Here is a 20,477-nt window from a genome sequence, read left to right on the forward strand (position 1 = left end):
TTACTGCCCTGCGGTAGCCAGACAACTATTCACTTTCTCATTTTTTCTTTCACCAAGAACACGCGTTTGAGCATACTGACTCTGGTCAGCATCGTTCAGATATTTTACTTTCGTGCTGAATGGTTGTTCTGTGAAGGGGATGTGATTTCTTCTGTGACGTAGTTCTGATGCGGAAGTGGGGAGTGACTGGAAACACCTTCATGGAAGGAAGTTCGTGGCGGCAGTTTCACCTCTCTGGGAATATTGATCAACCTGTTACTAATTTCTTTAAACTTTGCCTCAAGTCCAAGCCCAGAGGCATTCAACGAGGTGCAGAGTGGCGCAGCGGAAGCGTGCTGGGCCCATATCCCAGAGGTCGATGGATTGAAACCATTCTCTGCTATTTATACGTTCACTCATACGAAAAGCCAACAGTTTGGTGTCACCCAGCTGTACTTCTGACTATACCTTTATTAGTATCAAAGTTTTGCTTTCAGTCTGATCCGCTCCTTGACACCTGTTTTTCAGCTACCCACAGTACAGTCGTGGTGACTCAGTTGACTTCTCCCAGAATCGTCTGCTGCCGCATCGACTGAATGGAATTTCTCCTGTTTGGACAATGGAGGGCGCCTTCGGCTACTTGTCTGTGAAATCAGCTGTGGAGAGAGATTCCAGTCGCCAGGATGCAACTTTCCTATTGGATCCTTCACGTCGCTTAGATCTTAGACTCTCAATACCTTCGTGTGAGGAACAGGTAGAGCGGGAATTTCATAGAATAGAATTTACAGTGCAGAAGGAGGCCATTCGGCCCATCGAGTCTGCACCGGCTCTTGGAAAGAGCACCCTACCCAAGGTCAACACCGCCACCCTATCCCCATAACCCAGCAACCCCACCCAACACTAAGGGAAATTTTGGACACTAAGGGCAATTTATCATGGCCAATCCACCTAACAATTCGGACCTTGTTGATTGGGGCAAACTGATGAATGCAGCAATGAGAAGCTCCTTAACCACCAGCGGCTCGGAATAGGATGGCACTCAGATACAGGCCTCTGGCTGGGGTTCAAAAATCGTAAAAGTACATCCAGTGTGAAATGAAATGACGATGAAGGTGGAATTTAAATCGATTTCTGCACGGAGCATATCTTTTGCCACAACGCGTCAGGATGGCCGAGCGGTCGAAGGTCACAGTCTTCTCTGGTGGCGTGGATCCGAATCCGCCTCCTGATATTGACTTTTCCTCCACGAGGTTACATTTCTCCAGCAAAATGTTCAACCCACGAAGATCAAATGCCTCCCATTCAATGGGGAAGCGGCGATCTCAGCACAAGACATTCCTTCTTAAATTTGCACAGAATTATCCCACAGGTAAAAGCCCAGTGAATGACTGGATAGCCTTTTCAGTGACTCTGGTTGAGGAATTAATAATGATCCCAGGACTCCGGGTAAAATCCTTCTTCCCTTGTTGTATATAGTCTGGCTGGTTGGATTGTCCGCATCCGTCCGAGAGGGGAAGCTGGACACTCAGTTTCTATTGTGACTTATTCCTCGATAATGTTTTATTTCTTTATTGCTCCCTTGTGACGTATTACTGGTTATCGTTATATATCTATATTGCCCCTCTGTGTGGTACTACTGGATAATGTTTCGTGTCCAGCTTTGACAAAGTGTCACCTGGACTCCAAACGTTAGCTCTTTTCTCTCCCCATAGATGCTGCCAAAGCAGCTGAGATTTAGAACATAGAACATAGAACATTATAGCGCAGTACAGCCCTTCAGCCCTCGATGTTGCGCCGACCTGTGAAACCACTCTAAAGCCCATTTACACTATTCCCTTATCGTCCATATGTCTATCCAATGACCATTTGAATACCCTTAGTGTTGGCGAGTCCAATGCTGTTGCAGGCAGGGCATTCCACACGCTTACTACTCTCTGAGTAAAGAACCTACCTCTGACGTCTGTCTTATATCAATCTCCCCTGAATTTAAAGCTATGTCCCCTCGTGCTAGATATCACCATCCGAGGAAAAAAGGCTCTCACTGTCCACCCTATCCAATCCTCTGATCATCTTGTATGCCTCAATTAAGTCACCTCTTAACCTTCTTCTCTCGAACGAAAACAGCCTCAAGTCCCTCAGCCTTTCCTCATAAGATCCTCCCTCCATACCAGTCAACATTCTGGTAAATCTCCTCTGTACCCTTTCCAATGCTTCCACATCCTTCCTATAAAGCGGTGACCAGAATTGCACGCAGTACTCTAAATGCAGCCGCACCAGAGTTTTGTTCAGCTGCAACATGACCTCATGGCTCCGAAACTCAATCCCTCTACCAATAAAAACTAACACACCGTACGCCTTCTTAACAACCCTCTCAACCTGAGTGGCAACTTTCAGTGATCTATGTACATGGACACCGAGATCTCTCTGCTCATCCACACTGCCAAGAATCTTACCATTAGCCCAGTACTCTGTCTTCCTGTTATTCCTTCCAAAATGAATCACCTTACACTTTTCTGCATTAAACTCCATTTGCAACCTCTCCGCCCAGAGCTGCAGTTATCTATGTACATGTAAAGGTGTTACAGTTAAAAAAAGCTAAAAACAGTGGCATGAGGGAGGAACTGACGAAAATCGACTGGGAGCAGAGCCTAGTGGGAAAGACAGTAGAACAGCAATGACAGGAGTTTCTGGGAGTAATTGAGGACACAGCACAGAGGTTCATCGTAAAGAAAAGAAAGGTTATCAGAGGGCGGGGGGGGTGATTAGGCAGCCATGACTGACAAAGGAAGTTAGGGAATGCATCAAAGCAAAAGAGAAAGCCTATAATGTGGCAAAGTGTAGTGGGAAGTCAGAAGATTGGGAAGGCTACAAAAACAAACAAAGGATAACAAAGAGAAAAATAAAGAAAGAGAGGATCAAATATGAAGGTAGGCTAGCCAGTAACATTAGGAATGATAGTAAACGTTTCTTTAAATACATTAAAACAAACGGGTGGCAAAAGTAGACATTGGGCCGCTCCAAAATGACGCTGGTAATCTGGTGATGGGAGACAAGGAAATAGCTGAGGAACTAAATAAGTACTTTGCGTCAGTCTTCACAGTAGAAGACATGAGCAATATCCCAACAATTCAGGAGAGTCAGGGGGCAGAGTTGAATATGGTAACCATCACAAAGGAGAAATTGCGAGAGAAACTAAGAGGTCTAAAAATTGATAAATCTCCGGGCCCAGATGGGCTACATCCTAGAGTTCTAAAGGAGATAGCTGAAGAAATAGTGGAGGCATTAGTTATGATCTTTCAAAAGTCACTGGAGTCAGGGAAAGTCCCAGAGGATTGGAAAATCGCTGTTGTAACCCCCGTGTTCAAGAAGGGAACAAGGAAAAAGATGGAAAATTATAGGCCAATTAGCCGAACCTCGGTTGTTGGCAAGATTCTAGAATCCATTGTTAAGGATGAGATTTCTAAATTCTTGGAAGTGCAGGGTCGGATTAGGACAAGTCAGCATGGATTTAGTAAGGGGAGGTCGTGCCTGACAAACGTGTTAGAGTTCTTTGAAGAGATAACAAATAGGTTAGACCAAGGAGAACCAATGGATGTTCTCTATCTTGACTTCCAAAAGGCCTTTGATAAGGTGCCTCACGGGAGACTGCTGAGTAAAATAAGGGCCCATGGTATTCGAGGCAAGGTACTAACATGGATTGACGATTGGCTGTCAGGCACAAGGCAGAGAGTTGGGATAAAAGGTTCTTTTTCGGAATGGCAACCGGTGACGAGTGGTGTCCCGCAGGATTCAGTGTTGGGGCCACAGCTGTTCTCTTTATATATTAACGATCTAGAGGATGGGACTGGGGGCATTCTGGCTAAGTTTGCCGATGATACAAAGATAGGTGGAGGGGCAGGTAGTATGGAGGAGGTGGGGAGGCTGCAGAAAGATTTAGACAGTTTAGGAGAGTGGTCCAAGAAATGGCTGATCAAATTCAACGTGGGCAAGTGCGAGGTCTTGCACTTTGGAAAACAGAATAGAGGCATGGACTATTTTCTAAACGGTGACAAAATTCATAATGCTGAAGTGCAAAGGCACTTGGGAGTCCTAGTCCACGATACTCTAAAGGTAAACTTGCAGGTTGAGTCCGTAATTAAGAAAGCAAATGCAATGTTGTCATTTATCTCAAGAGGCTTGGAATATAAAAGCAGGGATGTACTTCTGAAGCTTTATAAAGCATTAGTTAGGCCCCATTTAGAATACTGTGAGCAATTTTGGGCCCCACACCTCAGGAAGGACATACTGGCACTGGAGCGGGTCCAGCGGAGATTCACACGGATGATCCCAAGAATGGTAGGCCTAACATACGATGAACGTCTGAGGATCCTGGGATTATATTAATTGGAGTTTAGGAGGTTGAGGGGAGATCTAATAGAAACTTACAAGATAATGAATGGCTTAGATAGGGTGGACGTAGGGAAGTAGTTTCCATTAGCAGGGGAGACTAGGACCCGGGGGCACAGCCTTAGAATAAAAGGGAGTCACTTAAGAACAGAGATTAGGAGAAATTTCTTCAGCCAGAGAGTGGTGGGTCTGTGGAATTCATTGCCACAGAGGGCGGTGGAGGCCGGGACGTTGAGTGCCTTTAAGACAGAAGTTGATAAATTCTTGATTTCTCGAGGAATTAAGGGCTATGGAGAGAGAGCGGGTAAATGGAGTTGAAATCAGCCATGATTGAATGGTGGAGTGGACTCGATGGGCCCAATGGCCTTACTTCCGCTCCTCTGTCTTATGGTCTTATGGTCCCTCTGTAACTTGTAACATCCTTCCGCACTATCCACAACTCCACCGACTTTAGTGTCATCTGCAAATTTACTCACCCATCCTTTTTTACAGCATTTTCTCTGTGGTTCCCCATTTTTTACCTTTACAATATTGTAATACTGTCTGCTTCATTCCTGGGACAACTGTCGGGATGCGACTGCAAGCAGGATTCTGATAGGTATTTGCTGTAAAGCAAACAGGAACGTTGTTTCTGTTTGCTTCTTGTGAGGGCGATTGTAAATAGCAGGGAATACCCTCGATTCTTCGTACTCGGGGTAATGGCCCATCATTCCGCTGCAGCACTGTGCTCCTTAAACCAGGAGCTACGTCATTACTGCCCTGCGGTTGCCAGTCAACTATTCACTTCCTCAATTTTTCTTTCAACAAGAACTCACGTTTGAGCAGACTGATTCGGGTCAGCATAGTTCACATATTTTACTTTCCTGCTGAATGGTCGTTCTGTGAAGGTGGTGTGTTTTCTTCTGTGACGTTGTTCTGATGAGAAAGTGGGGGAGTGACTGGAGGAACCTTTCTGGAAGGAAGTTCCGGGCGGCAGCAGTCCTCTGGGAACATTGATCAACCCGTGACTGATTTCGTAAAACATTATTTAAAACGTGACTCTCATGGGAGTCGAACCCACAACCATTGAACGTCGCACCACGACAGCAACCAGAAGTCCAACGCGCTATCCGTTGCGCCATAGAGCCACACTTGCAGTAATCGCCCATCCCCACATGGGAATTTCCGATGTTGTCCAACAGGCAGTTCAAAAGTTCAGCAATTTGCACAGTTCAAAGAGTACATTTCAAGAGAACATTATTGTCTGAAATGTTTTGGGCCGGCCTATGGTTGTGAAAAGAGTTCCAGGAATTCTGAACACCGTCGAACACTGAAAGGACATCGACTTGTTGGTGCAACAGGAGAACATGTGGCAGACAAGAAATGAAGTGATTAATTTCTGTACGAAGAACACAAGTAGGCAATATAAAATAAAGGATATAATTCCAAAAGTGCGTGCAGGAACAGCGGGAAATGGATGGACAAGTGTATAAATCATTGAAGCAGGTAGAAAAGGTTGCAAGAGCCGTTAATAAAGCAGACGGTATCCTCGGCTTTATGAATCGGGACACAGAGGACAAGATGACCTCTCTCCCTTTTCAGATTCTGATTGCAGTGTTTGTTGTGAAATATTTTTTTGTGAAAACATGTTTTTCCGCTGCCTGAAAGGGTGGTAGAGCAAAGACCCTCATAATATTGAAGTATTTAGATGTGTACTTGCCATCCCAGGGCACACAATGCTTTGGGCCAAGTTCTGGAAAATGGGATGAGAATGGTTAGGTGGTTGTTTTTGAGCAGCACAGACGTGACGGGCCGAAGGACCTTTTCTGTGCTGTATGGTTCTATGACTCTATGAATGAAATGCAATGTGTGTTTTCAACTGTTTCTCTTGATATTCTGTTGTATTCCCAGGAACAAACAAACTGTGCTGGCCATTCAGCCCCTCGAGACTGTTCCACTCTTTATTTAAATTGAATTAGGGCTCGGCTGCATCTTCACTCCAGCTCCCTTACAGGATTTCAGAAACAATCAGACCAGAGCTGGTTAAAAATAAGTGAAATATTCAAAACTATATTATTGACTCTGAGTTTCACTGGCTTGTTCGGCGCGAGTTCCTAATTTCCGTTACCTTTTGTGTGAAGAAACGTCTCTTTACCACATTCAACTCTCATGTTCTGCTTTTCTCATTGTTCTGGAGTGAAGTCCACACTGCAGAAAAACAACCTTCCCTCTGATCCTGTCTCTCGGGCTTTGTATTGAGGGACTGGGTTAGCACAGTAGTCGAAACAGCTGGCATGTTCTGCAAAACAAAGTCAGCAGCGCGGATTCAATTCCCATTCTGGCCTCCCCGAACAGGTGCCGGAATGTGTCGACTTCACAGTAACTTCAATGAATCCAACTTGTGATAATAAGCGATTATTATTTTTGTTATTTGTCCCATGATGATAATCTAAGTCTGTCTCTGCAATTGCTTTTGTTGCTGGTCACAGGCAGCAGGCGGCTGCAACGAGTGTGACCTGCTCACTGATAGGGAATGCTGCTCCTGAATGCAGTAAATGGGACTAGCTCACGATAAATCGTTCAATGATTCATAAAGATCCCAGAGATGGATAATCAGCGATAATCACAGCCAGAGAGACCTGCAATAACCCTCAGAGCAGGAAGGACAACTCATTGTCCTTAGGCCCAAAAGCAAAATACTGTGGATGCTGCAAACCCGAAACGAAGACAGAAAATGCTGCAAATATTCAGCTGATCCGGCAGCTTCTGTGGAGAGAGGAACAGGTCGTTCCAATGAAAGGTCAGGATCTGAAATGGTAACTATTTCTCTTTTCACAGAAACTACAGATCCGTAAATTATTTCCAGCATTCCCTTGTGATTAGCTCAACATACTCACACACTGTAGTTTAGTACGTTAAAGTGTCTGTTCCCTAAAGAAAAATCTAAATTCAAATCTCAGCCGAGCCTTATTCCCTTTGACCATGTGTAAGAATGAGAACTTCCTCCATAACAGCGGGATATCTGTCTTTTGCAAATTCTCCTTCCCTTTCCTGTGGAATATCAACAGGGATTTTAACACAATTGCTTATGTCAGCTGACGTTATCCAGTTGTTAAATCTTTCGACCAGAAATTCATCGGATATTCCCCATTTGATTTGAGTCCAGCTCCCAGAGGATCTATTCAGTGTTTTGTTTCAATATAAATTTAGAGTACCCAATTCATTTTTCCAATTAAGGGGCAATCCACCTACCCTGCACATCTTTGGGTTGTGGGGATGAAACGCACACAAATACGGGGCGAATATGCAAACTCCACACGGACAGTGACCCAGGGCCGGGATCGAAAGTGGGACCTCTGTGCCGTTAGGTATTCTGCAGGTTGTGACTGCGCCGTCTAATGGAGACATGCTCACAGGACTGTGAGAGAGGCTTTCTTTCAGGGTTTAGGCCTCTTTTGATCCATCAACAGCAACCGGCTGTCTGCAGGGGATCTCGGAATGTCAAGCCCCTCTTCCCAAGGTGGACTTAATCAGGGACAAGATGTTGGTTGAAGAGAGAATCAAATGTCTGAAGATTTGGTCTGAGATTCCTGATGTTTTGTGAAGAGAACAAAGTGGAGCAAGGTGACAATAGCAGGATACAAGTTTGGGATATTATCCAGTCCTCAGGGAACTAAGGAAATTCGGCATGTCCACATTATCTCTTACCCACTTTTACAGATGCACCATTGAAAGCAATCTATCTGGCGGCATCACAGCCTGTTATGGCAACTGCTCGGTCATGACCGCAAGAAAATTCAGAGAGTCGTAAACACCGCCCAGTCCATCACACGAACCTGCCTCCCCTCCATTGACTCCATCTACACCTTCTGCTACCTGGGGAAAGCGGGCAGCACAATCAAAGACGCCTCCCACCCGGCTTACTCACTGTTCCAACTTCTTCCAATGGGCAGGAGATACCGAAGTTTGAGATAACGCATGAACAGCTTCTTCCCCGCTGTTAGCGGACTCCTAAACGATCCTCTTATGGACTGACCACATGAACACTACACCCCTGTATGCTTCACCCGATGCCGGTGTTATGGAGTTACATTGTGTAACATGTGTTGCCCTATTATGTATTTTCTTTTATTTCCTTTCCTTTTCATGTACTTAATGATCTGTTGAGCTGCTCGCAGAAGAATACATATCACTGTACCTTGGAGAACGTGACAATGTACAAAATAAAATCCAAGGAGACCGTCCGAATATATTAGCCAGAAAACCATGGTTTCTTATCTCATTAAGTTAACTTATGTGTGGCATCTTGTCGAACGCGTTATTGGATATCCAAGTATATTACACCTTTTGGGTCTCCTTTATTTATCCTGGTGATTAACGCCGCAAAGAATTCCAATTAATCTGTCGTCCATGACGTTCCCTTCATAAAGCCGTGCTGAATCTGCTTGATTCTGAGATTCTGATTGAACACCCACACAAACTTTGCCTCCAGCCTGGAGCTCAATGTCTGAAGATATTGTTTGACTTTCTAATGAAAACGATTGTAGTTTGAACAATTTCCTGTCGTTCCTTTGATTATCTCCAGGCCTGTCGGGAAGTTGCTGGGTGACATGCACAATATTGTAGTGAGGAAAATGGAAAAGAAAATTGGTGCTATGACGCACCCTTTGTTTGTCTGCAGTTCTTATTGAGCCGGGTTTGTGTTGATTCACTTGGTGAGGATCACTGACTCTATGTGATTGCCGAACAGGCAGAGGATGTGACACATGCCCGTGAGCAGCTAAATTTGAGGATGATGCTCCATGAATCTTCACGGCTAGCAATGTGAAGTACTTTTGCGACATCGAAAATGACCATGTCCGGCAGCTGGAGCTTTCCGTGTATTTTCTGTGATCTGGGAAAAAAGGGTATCATCAAAAACAGAACTGAAATGGAAATATTGACAGTGATTATTGACAGGGTGAAAACATCAGCTTCCTCTTTGCAGCGGATGGAAACGGCGTCTGACGTCGAGGAATTTAACGTTGAGTCCATGTGGTAGACCTGCTGCGGTCACTTCACACAGAAATCTGGTGGAACTTCCTGATAACCCAGTCATCACGTGACCACTCGGTCTGCGCAGGTCTCTTTCTGTGTTGTAAGATTCTTCGATTCCATTACTTTAATTTTGACCGAGACTGGGAAGTTATGTACTGGTCCATTCAAACAACATGAATTTATCGCATATTTCCTTTGCAACTGATATTGTGACACAAAAGTAGAACAGTGCGTTATGGAAGGTGAGATTTTCGTGCAGCTCAAGGCGTTGCCCCAAATCTCATGGTCTTTTTCCATGTTAATTCTACCCTTCCCAGATAAAGACTGGGACACCGTTCATTGCATTACTGGAATACCTGGAGTGCATTTTACAATGCTTTCTACAAGCGAGCGGTCAGCTGCAATGGCCGAGTGGTTAAGGCGTTGGACTCGAAATCCAATGGGGTTTCCCCGCGTAGGTTCGCACCCTCCTCGCAGCGGCTATGATCCGAAATCTTTACTCCGTTTGGAGCAATCTGTTTGCAGAACACGATGTCAGTCTAAGTATCAATTTGAAGTTCTTGTTCATTCAATGTATTCGGATTAAATGTCTGTGTCATGACAGAAGAACCTTCCTTTTTCTCATTCTGCTTTCGCTCTGAATTTTCTTATTTGTCAGGATAGTTTCACAACCTCAGTAACGTTCATATTAACTTCACCGGGCACCAGAATTGTGAAAATCGATGATAATAAAGCTTCAAATTTATTTTTGCCTGTCATTTGTTAGATCATTTTGTTCTCTTATTTTGAAATTGACCAGCTCGCATAAATTTCTAAATAAATCGGCGCAACAATGGCCGGTAATCGAACGCTGGTTAACCACCGGGAACACCGCGGTGCTCCCCACTATGCCGGTTCAGGCGATGGACTAGAAATCCATTGGGCTTTCCCCGCGGAGGTTCGAATCCTGATGACAACGTGTCTTCCTTTACTCATGCAATTTACAAATTCGCGCAAGTTTCGTTGTCATAAGTTATGCCTTACATGGAAAGCTGTGAGGTGGTGTAAAACACAAAAATGTCAAAGGAACTTTCGTGAAAATGTGTCGAACGGCAAGACTTCTCTGCCGTTCTTAATGGCCGCTGGTCTCGCCGACAATTGAGCAAAATGTCTGGATATCATTTTATTGTTCAAATCAAAGGCTAATGGATGAATAGAACGAGGTGCGAGCAGGCAGTGGGACCTTGGTACTGCACCGGCTACCTTCCACACTTCAACCATCTGCAGCTTAGTTGGAATGGGCCATGTTTACTAGGCCTTTACTTTCCAGACATTAGGTGGAGTTATGGGCAGGGCATGGACAGGGTATGAAATGAATTATGAAATATGAAAATCGCTGATTGTCACAAGTAGGCTTCAAATGGAGTTACTGTGAAAAACCCCTAGTCGCCACATTCCGGCGCCTGTTCGGGGAGGCTGGTACGGGAACGGTATGATGCTCGTTCGGAGGGTCGGTGCAGACTTAATGGACCGAATAGCCCCACTCTGCCCGCTAGGGAATCGATGTTTCAATTAATTACAGCAGCTCATTGGAGAGATTTGCCCAGACAATGGACTGGAGGAATGAATGTCGCCTCTGATATGACAGCCTGGAAGTTGAGAACGAGAAACTAGTAATCGGATATTTCCACTGACGGTGAATGACTCCGAAACAAGGGTCTCCAATCCCTTTGCTCCTCCAAGGTCTATCGTTTCTCACCATCTGCAAAGTACACCAATTTCCCACTGGTCCTGCAATGTAAGGCTGTTGTGTAACCCCGCACATCTTTACTGACTGCCTCTGCGTCTACTATTCATTGCATTTCCAGCCTGTATTCTACTGGCACATATCAGTTAATTTCGTTCTAGCCGAGGAATTCACATATTCCTTTTTCATATCTCCGCAAATCTAAGTTGCAGAATGGATGCGACAAATGACAGAAGAATATAAAATCTTCGAGTTCCTCCCGCTGAAGAACGCACTCCGATGACATCTTCAACGTAGCTGTTGCAGGTATTGGATAATATCAAGCTCTAAATAAAACAATATTTATGATTACTATTGCGACGTTTGCATTTGAATTTTATGTGTAGGAGCATGATAGTGCGTTGAATAATAGAATAATTGTGTATTTATTTCTGTTATCTCTCAATCTGTTTGTGTTGAGCTGCTTTGTGTATCAATGTGTTTTGACCTGATTGAAAACTGAAGGAAAGATGTTGCCTTTTCTTTTCCTGTCTTTTCTGTGACTCTGTTCCAATTATGGCAATCAATAAGTTTGCCCACCTTTCTTTTGATATCTATGTTCTAATGCTCAGAGTCGCCAGGTATCAAATGATACCACCACAAGGTTCAACCGGCTATTGATCAAAGAGCCAAACACCAGTTAGTTAGTTCAAGGTCAAGGGTACTTTCTTTACACACAGTTAGTCATGCAACATAAACACTGCTAGTTAACTACACCTATCGACTAAGACAACCTGTACTGAACTTCAGGCACCCGGCTTAGGTCAGAGGGACAGTGGCTGCTGTCCGATTCTGGAACACTCGAGTCTGGAGAAATAAGTGCTGCTCAGCTCGGCTCATCCGTCTGGTAGCGAGCGTTGAACTTGCACTTACTTCTGGCGTTGCTGCACTTGGAAATGGTCGTGGCCGGGGCGCCAGGTCCAAGAGAGGACGAATATCTGACAAACTCTTATACTTATACTTGGGGGGCTTCGTGTTCTTTTGGCGGTCCTTTAGTTTGGACCCCACTAATTGGGTGATCCCTGATCACTCTGTTCGATTACTAACCAATAAGTTGGCGGGGACCTGGATGGCTGGCCATGTTCCAAACGGTCACTGACCCAGTTGCTTACGCTTCCCCTGAACAGGGAGTGGCGCTGAAATGTCTGGGACTGTACCGGTTGCTCGAGTACCAGTCCTTTGTTTTGGAGAAGATGGGCCATCAAATGCTAATCGGCCGCATCAAAATGCTAATTGGTCGGAGTTTCGATAACGTCTGGATTTCTTGCTTGCAAATATACATCTCAGGCTCTGAGCCTGCCTGAGCCTTGCCTTGTCCGTTTTACCCGCTAGGCTTTGCGAGTTTCTCTGTCCCTAGTTGTAAGTGGCCATCCCAGATGGCTACACTCCGTCCTCTTGATCCTCATCGCGAAGCGTGAAGGATCACAATACTGGGTCTTCTCCTGTTCTCTGAAATGCCGGGTACCCTCAATCAAGGACAGATTCTACCCTACTCTGTGCCACGGGTCGAAAGCATTTACCTAAATCTCCCTGATACAACACGTACCTAAATATTCCTAAGGGGCCTTTTAACATTCAATCCTATATTCCATTCTCCTTATAAATAATATAAAAGGAGAACCTCTAACTGTGTCTCAGTAAACTACCCTCATGCTGCTACTTAACAATCAAAGAACTTATCTTGCAGCACAAAAATCCAATAGCAGTATCACATTTCTTCATATCACTAACATTCATATACAGAAAATTAACTTTATTAACGGAGCAACAACTGCGGAATTTATGAAATAAAAAAGTTCAGAAAGAGTGTGGGGTTTGCTGGAGTCCGAGGATAGGGACTCTAACTGTGTATACTGGAGGGCGGGAGGCTCTCCTTCTCCATTTCCGCAATCTGATTGTCTGGGTGACTCTGCAGAATATGGCCATCACTAGTAAGGCTTCTGCTGTTTTTGACAGGGAGTACCATTTAATCAGATTCTCACACCATGTGGGGTATCGGTGGCTGGGTCTATGTGTGATGTCGTGTCCAGGCTGGGGTTGTTGCGTTGGGTAGTCGTGTTCGGGGCCTCTGTGGTGAGGGAGGTAGAGGTAGGTAACTCGCGCAACTGTATTGTTCCAGCTACGGCCATGATGCAGATCATCAGGGTCGTCTTCATCTTGTTCAGGCTTTTCTCCGACTGTAGGTATCTTCGTATCTTCTTCGGGGAGCAAGCAAAATGTCTGTTATTATCTTGTTGCTTAACATCTCGTTTGTCTGTCTGTTTCTCCTTAACGTCAATTTCCCGTTAGAATCGTCACCATATGTGACTCCCTCATTTTATTTGTATACCAACCATTTGCGGAGACAAGACATCCGAAAAACAAATTCTGTCACAGTGCGAGCAGTCTCGCAGCTGGTGTTTGATGGGCTGAGTGGACGGACAATTTCTCCGTCCTCTGCAAACTCGTTTTTCCAATGAAGTGATTCTGACATGTAAATAGTAGGTGGGGGATAACAACCGAAGGATTGCCTGAAAGGGGCAAAGTTGCGGCAAAATGCATTCTTTAAACCACAGGAATGAAAAAGAACAGCGAAGAGATTCGAAAATAATTCTCCGAATGGAGTGCGTATGATCCGCGGCAGGGCAAGAATGGGTGGAATCCCCGGGTAGGGTGGTGACCAGTGCCTTTACACCACTCCCCGAGCTTGGCTGACCAAATGTATAAGGGGTCCTCAGGCAGGGCGGCGATAAATGCCGTTACTCTACTGCCTGAGTGACCTTCCAAGAGCGGTACGAATTTGGAAATGTGTTTTCTTAACTGCCATGTGGCGTCAGAAGAGTAGTTATTACTGTATCAGGAAAGTATTCGTGAGGCTGACACAAAATCGGACAAGAGAGAATATACAACATTTAAAAACAAAGTAAAGAACAAAAGCGGGCGGGTTCCATCAGAGTATAGGACACCGTAAATCTCAATCGGTTCCTGTCTCTCATCATCTGGACACCTCAAGGTTCCATTCTGAAAAGGGTTTCAAAGGGGTTACCATGGTGGGAGTCAGACATGGAGTCATCAGCATCTCCCAGGTGCCAAACTCGCGTGTAGAGTTTCCGTGCTAACACCGCGTTTGCTGATGTGGGGTCCATTTCATCATTCCGTGTCAGACGACAGGAATGATCGCTTTGCCAGTGTTTCATGTTCCATATGGCGGTCTGGGTAAGGGGGTTGTCCCTATCGGCGGGTGGTGGGTCAGTTTCCGGTGTGGGCAAATAAATCGTCATGAAGGGGCTGAATGTATCCTGATCGGTGTCTCTGGGGCTGCAAAGACTGGGGTCTGGCCTGTGTGTCCATTGTTCGGTTTTCTCATGGGCTTCAGTTGTGCTGTCGCTGTCAGCAGAATCAAGCGTCAGGGTGAAATTTGATTCTAGGCGCCGGGTCAAGGTTGTGTGTGTGGACGTGCTGCTGCTGCTGGGGGAGGGGGGATTGGGTTGTCAGTGGGCGGGTCTTCATTGTCTGCCATCGCCGACGAGAGGTGGTGCGAGTGGCTGCACTGGGTTCCATAAACCTTAAGCTGATTTGCATGGAACCATCCTGATTTTCCGTTCGGATACGTGATTTCATAAACTGGGGGGCTTACTTTGTCCGAGGTTGAATAGGGACTTGCAAATTTAGGGGAGAGGAATGAGCTGTGGTTGTATAAGGTGACCATTACTTGCTGTCCGACTGTATACTCTGTCGGGTTTACCGTCTTATCAAAGCAGGCTTTACTCTGCTTTCATTTTGCACCTAGTCGAACAGCTGCAGTGACTTGTGCTGCTTTAATATTTTCTACCATGTGCTGGACTGCTTTCTCATGGGTCAGGGTGGGGACTGCGGGGCTGGCCAAATCAAGTCCAAATAAATACTCGGTACACTTCATGGGTCGTCCGGTTATGAGAGTATATGTGGACGTGCGATTTTCTCAGGGTATATCCTGTTGAACTCGACACTGTGTTCCGAACAAACATCAGTGCGAATGGGAGAACTGTGTGCCATGTCGTGTTGTGCTGCTGCACCGTTTTCTTAAGTGTTGCCTTTAGTGTTCGATTCATGTGTTCCACAATGCCGCTGGACTGCGGGTGATAGGCAATGTGGAACTTTTGCTTTATACCAAAAATGGGCATAACGTTTTTCATAACCCTGCCTGTAAAGTACGAACCTTGGTCCGACACAGTACTACAGGGGAGTCCCCATCTGGTGCCAATTTGCTTGGTTAGGATATTTGCCATGGGCTTGGCTGTATTTGTTCTCGAGGGGAAATTTTCGACACATTTCGTAAATGTATCGCTTACAACCAACACATATTTGTATCCATTTCTGCAGGGTGGGGGGTGGAGGGAACCAATATAATCTAGCTGAAGGTTTGTCCACGGGCCATTCACAGGGCGGGTGTGTCGTAGCTGGGCTTTTTTCGCATATCTATCCGGGCTGTTCTGTGCATAAATCAAGCAATTTTCAACGTAATGGGATACGTCGGTTTTAAAATCAGGCCACCAGCAGAGAGGTCTGAGGTGGGCAAGGGTGGATTCAATTCCTTGGTGTCCATATCCGTCATGGAAATAACAAAATATTTGGTTCCTGTCCTGGGTGGGGACTACATAAATGCCATCTTTTAAAACGATTCCATCATGGATCGTTAAAGAATTCCTAACATTTTCGCAGGGAGCTGAGAAGTTTCCTTTTAAAATTCCCTTCAATGTCTCGTCTTCCTTCTGGGCCTGTGTTAAGTCTTGGATGTTGGTCTGTGAGACCTGAACTGCGTGTACTGGGGCACTCTCGGGGGGTTGCCAAAAGTGGCCATGTCGTGAGCCTGCCTTCGCTTGGGCATCAGCTTTCATGTTGCCGGGTGGGGAGGAACGATGGTGACGTCTTACTTTTACCGCACCATATTTTCTGCCTCTCGCATTCTGAAGGATATATTTGATCAATGGGGCTGAGGGTAGAGGTTTTCCGTTGGCGGAAATTAATCCTTTAGACTCCCACAGGGATAGGAATTCTGTTAGGCTGTTGCAGACATGCAAACTGTCTGAATATATGTCTGCTGGGGTCGGGAACGAATCGGGGTGCTGGACAATGTAAGCGATGGCTGCTAACTCGGCTGCCTGCGAACCTAAGTGTCCAGGCAACTTTAAAGCAATTTCTTCTGAAGCGCGTCCCTGCGCATCCTCGACATAAATACCACATCCTGTGATCCTTTTTCCACCAAGGACTGTGGAGGAGCCATCTACATAGATTCTCAATGCTTTGCCTGTGTTCGTCTATCGTCGGATGCCTGTCTTTTTTGGTACCGACTTGGGAACAAAGGGGCCTGTACTGTGCTTGGGGGCTATGATCTCGCACTCATGTGGGGTTCCTGCATCGTGCAAATGGTCGGCCAGAAACATGTGCGTTTTTGTCCGTTTTACCGTAATGTCGCTTCCTTGTACGAGTAGGATCCATCGTGCTGTTTGAATGTCGCTTACTGTGCCGTCTTTTAGTCTGCGTCCAGTAAAAGCTGTGTCGGGGTATGCTCGGTCAAAATGGTTACTGGGTTGAGTCCGGTTATGTACGAGAAGCACTGTACTGCCCAGAAAACTGCTAACAGTTTTCGCAGGCTGAAAATCCCTGCTCGACTGCATCTAAAACACGCGAGGCATAGGATATGGGTCCGAAACGATCGTGCCTTTCCTGCAGGAGTACGACCGAAAGGGTTCGGTCGGTGGTCGCTACCTCTATCGCATATGGGGAGTGTGGATCTGGGGCTTGCAAGGCGGGGATTGTGCTCAGGGCGCGATTTAAAACATTCATGGCATCCGTGTGCTGTGGAAGCCATTTCCATGGGGCCTGTTTCTTTCTGAGCTCGGAAAGTGGGGCTGCTTTTGCGGCGAATCCGTCTATGGGGTTTCTACAAGATCCAACCACTCCTAAAAATGACCGGAGTGCTGTAACATTCTGGGGCAAAGGCAAATTTAGAATGGAATCTATGCGTTTGTATTCTATTTTACTCTTCCAATGCTTGATGACCGTACCTACATTTGTGAAATTTCCATGGAGGATTTGGGCTTTCTTGGGGTTAATTTTGCATTCAATTGTTGTGAGTAGTCCTAATAATTCTGAAAGAAGCAAGATGTGCGTTTCCTTGGTGTCCGTCTGTCGGAGCAAGTCATCCACATACTGAACAAGGCATTCAGGGCGGGAAAATTTAGATAAGCCATTCGCCAATTGTCTGTGAAAAATGGAGGAGAAGTTGTGGAAGGCACGTCCACGTGCACTGCTGTCCCTGGAACGTGAACGCAAATTTATACTGGCAACCTTTGTCCACTGGTATGGACCAAAAACCATTGCTAATGTCCAATACCGTGAAAACTTTCGACTGGAGTCCATGTTTTAACATGGTCTCGGAGCTCGTGGCAACAGTTGGGGCTGCTAGGGGAGTCACTTTGTTCAATTCCCTGTAGTCGATGGTCAGTCGCCATGAACCGTCTGGTTTTTTTAATGGCCAAATCGGGGCATTGTTCGTCGATGCTACTGGTCGAATCACTCCTTGATTTAATAAGCTTTAATAAGCAATTACCTTGACTATCTCTCCCTCGGCTTGCTGGGGGAAGCCATACTGTTTCTGGGGCTTAGGATTGGGACCTGTAATGTTAACCACTCTTGGGAATTTGCCGCAGTCGTGCTTGTGCTGGGCAAACGCTGCTTTATGTCTCTTCAAGACCTCTCTAACCGCTTTGCCTGTGGTAATGGTTTGTGCATCAAACCAGTACTCTCCTAATGAGCTGAGTCAATGGGCATAATCTACTACTGTGAGCCTGGCGGGGCACGCGCTGCTCTAGCCATTTCCCATATACATCTGTTGACTGGGTCCAATGAAAGGTTGGTGCACTCATGAAATCTATGCCTAGGATGTGTTCTGCTGTCTGGGGTAAATCTACAAAAATGACCAAGTGTTTTGTTTTAATATTGCCAATCTTTACATCCACAGGGGCTGTGATGTGTCCGTGCTGGAGTTGACCTGTAAAGCGATGAAGGGTAATGGTGTCCGTAGTGGGCCATATCTCTCTTTGGTACATGGTGGAGGAGTTTACCGTGGTTCAGGACCCTCCTGTATCCCAAAGGAACTCTACGGGGCGTCCCCGGACGGTGCATGCAACTACCGGTCTTCCGGAGTTATCCTAAAGTGTATCATGGACCCAGGTTGCGGAGCGCGAAGACCATCAGTCGGTGCCATTCATGGCCGAATTATCTGGTCGGGTGCTAACACTGTGGATGGGTCTGGCATTGTTTCTGGGGGGGGAGGGGGGGTGCTTATTCCTTTGCTGCTTCGGGCGGTATTGCATTCTCGGGCATAATGTCCTTCGTGTCCACAATTATAACATTCCTATGCTTTAGCATGCTGCGCGCTTCTTCTACCTTAATTTACCCATGCGGGGTCTTGGTGTGCCCTTACTGGGTTCATTGTGGCGCCCACTCTCTCCTGCTCTGTCGTTCTCTGTACAGATTGTTCCCAAGCTCTCGATCAGCGTTTCCGACCCCACACTTCATTGTGTGCCGGGTCTGAGGAGTCGTAACTGGCACATCTTCTGTCCTGCTTCTGTGGCATGGGATACTAGTGTATGGGTCCATTTGACCGTATCGTCTGCTGATAAACGGGCGCGGGCTAACTCACCAAATACAGCAGTAAAGTGAATCCAAAGGTGTTCAGCAAAAGCTGTGTATGCTCTCCCTTTTTCTGTCTGCACCGGTTGAGTCCTTCTACGCATCTCCTCTATTATAGTCAATGGCGTCTAAAATGGCTCTTTTCATGCCTTGGAGGCAACCACCTCCTACCGTTTGTGAGTTGGGAAGGGCTGAACTCGCTGACGGGTCGAGGCACATAACTATGAGCGTTACCTCCTCCTTCTCATCTAAACTGTACATTAGTGTCTGTTGCTTCACTAGCTCGAAAAGGTGGCGTATGTCTGATGTGCGGTGGAAAGTCTCAATCTTATCGTCGGCATCTCTTAACTGGGTGATGGTTAATGGGGTTGTATAAAGAAAATCGGGTTGGTCTTCCGTGCTGACCCTGCGCTGCATGGTGATGTGGTTCATTGTGTTGGGTGCTGCCTGTGCAGTCGGTGGTGCGGGTGCTTTTCTTTCCGGAGCCCGGCGGGAGGGGGGCTCTATTTTGATTTTCGATCTCACTCATGTACTGTTGGGCCGTTTCACTGAGTTCCTGCCAATCAGGGCCGTCTTCCTCATCTAGCTGTGGGCCAAAGGTGTCTCTGAACCCATTTTGAACAGATAGCAGGGATTGCAATTTTGCAATTTGCTGCCTGCACTTGGCATGACCCACCAAACTCTGCCTCTGTCCCGTGGTGGAACTATGGAGTGCTCGGAGGGCTGCCTACAAATCATAGCACTGTTTCCTCAATTGTTCTAACTGGTTCGCTGTTTCTTCTCTTGCCATCACATCACGTTGCGTGTCCTGGTAGGCCTTATCATAGTGAATTTGGAAGCTGCTACGGTGGGCGAGACAGGATTGGTGTGTCTTCTTGACATCATCCATCTCCTTGTCCTTCGCCGCTAGCTGGTACCGCAGCTGCACATTTAATCTCTCGCTTGCACTAATATCTCCCTATCAACATCTCTCCTTCTCCTCAAGCTGCTTACGGAGTGCCCTCATGACCTCCTCCGTGACACGCAATTGCCAGACAGGACACGATTGCCATCGGCTTACGAACCTTACTTAAACTTTTCTTGTGGATCTCTGTCAGGCTGTCCCACCAAGTCTGTCCTATGCTGCCAGGAACACTTGCCTCATTTGCGCAAATTTCCGACCATTGGGGCCATTCTTTCCCCTTTAGGTATCTCCTAAGCTCTTCTTCCCATACGGGACACTGTTCTGATCTGTTGCTCGCTGCACCCTCGGGTGCCTGTGGATGCATAGCGCATTCCATTGCCTTCATGGCAATCCCAACAATTACTTCTGTCTCTACCGGAAATTTGGAACAAGGGGGAATAAAGCGGTGATGCCAATATGGGTAAGGCTCAAGCTATTTTCCGGTTTACGCAACTCCCGAGAGTTTCACGCAAGAAAACCTATCGAGTTTACCTTATATCACTTAGTTAGTACGCATGCAGATTACACACTCCTGAATTTTGGAGGTTTGATCGATATTGGTTTCGCTTGTGGTTTCTTTTACTTTGAAAATTTGGATTTCTAATTCTAACACTTTTGTGGGTTCTCTCGGAGTGACACGGTCACGTTTGGGTCAATTCCCGTCAGGTGTCGCCAATGACTGTTGCCTTTTATTCCCCTGTCTTTTTCTGTGGCTCTGTTCCAATTATGGCA

General features: G+C 46.1%; 1 non-coding gene across 1 annotated transcript; it reads left to right on the forward strand.

Annotated features, from left to right (window-relative positions):
• Positions 1–9,778: 9,778 nt before the first annotated feature.
• trnas-cga (transfer RNA serine (anticodon CGA)) lies at positions 9,779–9,860 on the forward strand. Its single transcript has one exon. It is a non-coding gene; the product is annotated as a tRNA-Ser (tRNA).
• The last annotated feature ends 10,617 nt before the right edge of the window (positions 9,861–20,477 follow it).

The sequence above is a fragment of the Scyliorhinus torazame genome, chromosome 24 (assembly GCF_047496885.1).
Source record: "Scyliorhinus torazame isolate Kashiwa2021f chromosome 24, sScyTor2.1, whole genome shotgun sequence".
NCBI lineage: Eukaryota > Metazoa > Chordata > Chondrichthyes > Carcharhiniformes > Scyliorhinidae > Scyliorhinus > Scyliorhinus torazame.